Source organism: Nicotiana tomentosiformis, chromosome 4 (assembly GCF_000390325.3).
Source record: "Nicotiana tomentosiformis chromosome 4, ASM39032v3, whole genome shotgun sequence".
Classification (NCBI taxonomy): Eukaryota; Viridiplantae; Streptophyta; class Magnoliopsida; order Solanales; family Solanaceae; genus Nicotiana; species Nicotiana tomentosiformis.
Window position 1 is genome coordinate 88141014 of NC_090815.1, and position 4723 is coordinate 88145736.

The following is a 4723-nucleotide window of genomic DNA, read 5'->3' on the forward strand; positions in this document are numbered from 1 at the left end:
GCAAGCCGAGTGCAAAAAGTACGACTCTGGGGAGACGAATAGTGTCACACGATACGAAACTCAAGCGCAACTAACATGTGATAAATGACCTGCATCTCGAGATCCATCCTGCTCACATAACATTACAAGCTACACGCAACCTCATATCGATTTTGATCATACCATACTGGACTAATAACTTTTCAAGGATCCACAATGGCCCTATTCATGCCTTTTCCGCACCTGCGATAGTCGTAGATGCGACAGAGAGTTCGCAGGCGCGAGATGTCTCGACATAACTCTAAAATGCAAAGGTTCGCGATTTTTGCTCATTTTCAAGATTTTGAGCTCGGGTTTGGGGATTTCTTGAGAGCCTTTTTTGAGGGTTTCTTGAGGTAAGTCCCTTGTGATTATTTTTTATCAATAATCTTGTTTCCCATTTATTTTGCCACCTAGTTAGTGTGTATTTAAGGTGGAAATTGGGAGTTGGAGGCTAGAGATTTGAAAAGTTTGATTTGTGAATTTGAAGGACCATTTGGTATCGGATTTTTATAAATTTGATATGGTTAGACTCGTGAGTGAATGGGCTTTCAGATTTTGAATTTTACCCGATTCCAAGACGTGGGCCCGAGTCGACTATTTAGGACGAATTTCGAAATTTTTGTTAAAGTATTGATTTCATTAATTAGATGAGTCTATTATGGTTGTATTTATGATATGTAATTACTTTTGGCTAGATTTGGGCCATTCGGAGCCGGATATTCGTGGGAAAAGCATTGTGACCGATTGATTGAGCATGGTTCGAGGTAACTGGCTTGCCTAACTTTGTGCAGGGGAAATTCCCCTAAGATTTGGAACTATTTTGATATGTGAGTGCCGAGTACGTGAGGTGACAAGTACGTACACGGGCTAGTTATGGAAAAACCCGATTTTCTTACTGTGCAGCAACTTGTTTTCCTTTTATTTTGAGTTATACCATTTTAATGAGTATTAATCTATTTTTATTCTTAATTGATTTATTCCAATATGTGTAGCTATCCTGTTTAGTCTAATACAGCATGTCTACGTGTCTTAACTGCTTATGTGAACTCTGTGCAGCATGCTTAGTGAATTTCCTGCTTCTTCCTTGACTGGTACTTAGTCTAAATCATAAGATTTCGTGATATAGTTGTATTTCTATTGTTTGCGCTGCATATTTACTTTGGGACTACGGGATGGTATTCCGGGAGCTCCCCTTGTACTGCATATTTACTTTGGGACTACGGAACGGTATTCCGGGATATCCCCTTGTACTGCATATTTACTTTGGGACTACGAAACGGTATTTCGGGAGATCCCCTTGTACTGCATATTTACTTTGGGACTACGAAACGGTATTGCGGGAGATCCCCTGCACATTTACGTTTGGAACTACGAGACGGTATCTCGCGAGATCCCCTATTGTATTTCTGTGTATTGAGCCGTTACCTTCTATGAATTCTTTCTTATTAAATTTCAGTCTTTATTTTACTGCGATATTTCATTCTTGCCTTGCTTTATTATCATATTCCAGTAGGGCCCGGACCTGACCTCGTCACTACTCTACCGAAGTTAGGCTTGGCACTTACTGGGTATCGATTGTGGTGTACTCATGCTACTCTTCAGCACATATTTTTCTTGTGCAGATCCAGGTGCTCCTTATCAGCCGCACTATTAGTGAGCCGGAACAACTTTGGAGACTTCAAGGTATATCTGCCGCGTCCGCAAACCTCGGAGTCCACTTCCTACTCTTCCCCATGTCCATTATCTTCTGTATTTTCTTTTGATAGACTCTAATATATATAGACACTAGACTTTTCCTCCTGTAGTTTGTGATTCACGATATTCCGGATTTTGGGATTGTTGTGTATTTTTAAATAGTTGGTTAAATTTATATTTTTATTTTATTATTTCCGCAAAAAATATTAGGCTTACTTAGTTGTAGAGACTAGGTGCCGTCACGACGTCGCACGGAAGGAAAAATTGGGTCATGACAAAAAATTAGTACTCGGTTAAATTTTCTACCGTACCAAATAATATCTAGACAAGTGTGATTATATTACTTATATTTGCAGTACTTATATCTTTCTCAAATCAGAGAACTCTCTCTATCATCCGCCATGATAATGAAAATATCATCTAGCTTGGAGACGAAACTGAGTAGGCTGGGGATTAGTTCGAGGATTACTCTGACTATCCTCGGAAAGCTTTTTTCTCCCCTTTTCAAATTTTTTATTTGGAAGACGTGCAAGAAAACTATCCAGATCAGTACCCATAGTACTCTTCTTCTAAAGTCATCCAATCTAATGGCTAAACAGTCAAATGCTTTGTTTGCCGATTGTCAAGTTAACCGAATGTATTAAATTTCTGGACTTTATTAAAATCAGAAGTAAAGAAATTCATGGTTATTAACATCCCCGGTCTCTAAGGATGTGAGGTTATAAAAGTTTTGGGTACAACTAAAAGCCTAAGAGTCAAAACTCAAAGATTAAATATTCCGGATGGACACTAAAAAATATGAGATCAAACTTTTTGTGGTAGTGGTACTTTTTCAGCACCAACCGATCATTGACAAAAGAAAAATAAGTGACGAAGTTGTCATCTGAATCCCCAAGCTCTGCACTCTTTTTTCCTTCGGCTGGTTTTTGTCCATGTTGGGGTTTTTACGACAAGGTTTTAAATGAGGCAGAGGCGAGGGTGAAAAAGATAAAATCTTCCACTTCCCGATCACATCACAGTGAGTAACCGAAAAATGGGGGACTATCTGTATTAGTGAAAAGTAGACTCGCCACATGGGTCTATTAAATGGTGACATGTGTTAGCAAAGTTATGAGAAAGGTGAAGAATGACATGTAAAGGTGATATGTGAAACACCCTCTGGACCAAACATACTCGTACAGTGCATGTTAGTCTCGGAATTAATCATCACATAGTAGCCCTGGATCAGGTACGGGAGAATAGTTCATAATTACAAATGAGGAAAGAATCAATTAATCCCGGATTATATGAGATTTATCATCATTACGCCATCAGTTACAAATCAATTATATAACATACAATAAATGCAATAAATGATTGTAACAGTCAGAACAAGGCAATCAATTATGAGATTGACTCAACAGGCACGGGATTGACTCAACAGGCACGAGATTGACTCATCATTTACAGAATTAACTCATCATTTATGGAATTAACTCATCAGTTACGGAATTAACTCATCGGTTATGGAATTTCAGCATTTACACGGCTGTTACAAGTCTTCCAAAAGTTACGGATGAATTGAGTAAATGCTCATAATGGACCCGTAATTCAAGGAGAATGGTTACATAGATTTAGCCCTATAAATAGACACACTTTTATCACAATGGAGAATCTCATTTTCTTCTCTAGAATTCTATAAATTGTAATTCATAGCATCTTGCTCCCAAGTTAGTCATAGTTCGCCCTTCAAGCTTTGTTCGGCTCATCATCCTATCAAGGATCATTCAATAAGAATTATTTTTTCTCTGCTTTATATTTAATATATTATCTGTCATTGAATTTATTTTTTACTTCTCTATCACATTGTATTAACGAAAATTTATATCTTTCGGATCGAATCGGTTGTTTGTGGCCCGTCATATAAAATTTATTACTTTGACATTGAAAATCATTTTTTTGGGTTAAACAAGGCCACGGTTGAGAAGATAAGAAAGAGAAGAAATAGAATCTCAGAGATCTTGGCCTTCTCTTTCCAGTGAAGTTGCACAATGTGCGTAAAGTATAAAATAAATATTAAAGAAAAAAACATACCACATTGAGAACAAGCAGTTGAACAGACTAATAACATATGGTATGCCTGAAAAAATTTCTGTTGATCTCTTTCTAATAATCCTCTGAAAGTTAATCCTATAACATCATCAGAAATTAGTAAATAAATTATCACAAAGCACCAAAATCAGTAACGGGAAAAAGAGCGAGAGAGAAAAAAAACCACAAACACACACAGTAAAAGTGGAAATTCAAGAAGGCTTACATAGGCGCCAAGAGTAACAAACTATTTAAAATTCCTGCCCCAAGAAGAAAGGATAAATTAAAAACCTCATGATAGTTATCATGGACAATATCCAAGAAATTAAAAAAAAGAAAACTACAAGAAAATGAAAGTCCCACCAAAAATGCCAAAGACGGTGTGGAGAGTATGGATTACTTCCATGGCAGAGAAGCTTAATTTCCTCTCGAGCACAAAAGGTGGAAACAACCTGAAACGAGAAGCAAAAGGTGCAGCCAATCTTGATTACATGTGATATATATAGAAAATACTTCCTTTTGCTGGCTTGTTTTGCAGCAGTTTAGCGTCACAATACAAAAGTAGATGGTCGTGAGCACAAGTGGAATCAGTATTTGAACTTTATGAGTTCTAAATTTTAGAATAAAAATATTATGTGTTAGTAACTAAGTTTTTATTTAAATTTTGTATGTATATAATAATTTTTTTTAATACAAATATAAAATTTAGACTAATGCTACTATGTTCGACCGAACCCGTATATCGTCTAGGTCCATCCCACCCTCACCTAATGAACATATTCTTGTACCGACTCAAACGCGATAAGATTGCTAAACATTTTTCAGAATTAGTTTATTTACGTGTATATAGTCATTTAGTAGTATTGAGTCCAAAAAAATTCTTTATCACCTTTAAAACCATTTAGTAATGTTGTTAGGCAAGAATTGGGGATTAATT

The 4723-nt window shown here is 36.6% G+C and overlaps 1 long non-coding RNA gene across 1 annotated transcript; it reads right to left on the minus strand.

Annotated features, from left to right (window-relative positions):
* Positions 1-3844: 3844 nt before the first annotated feature.
* On the minus strand, positions 3845-4299 carry LOC108946543 (uncharacterized). Its single transcript, XR_011415804.1, has 2 exons — positions 4013-4299; positions 3845-3885 (listed from the first exon to the last, which is right to left on the minus strand). It is a non-coding gene; the product is annotated as an uncharacterized lncRNA (long non-coding RNA).
* Positions 4300-4723: the final 424 nt, after the last annotated feature.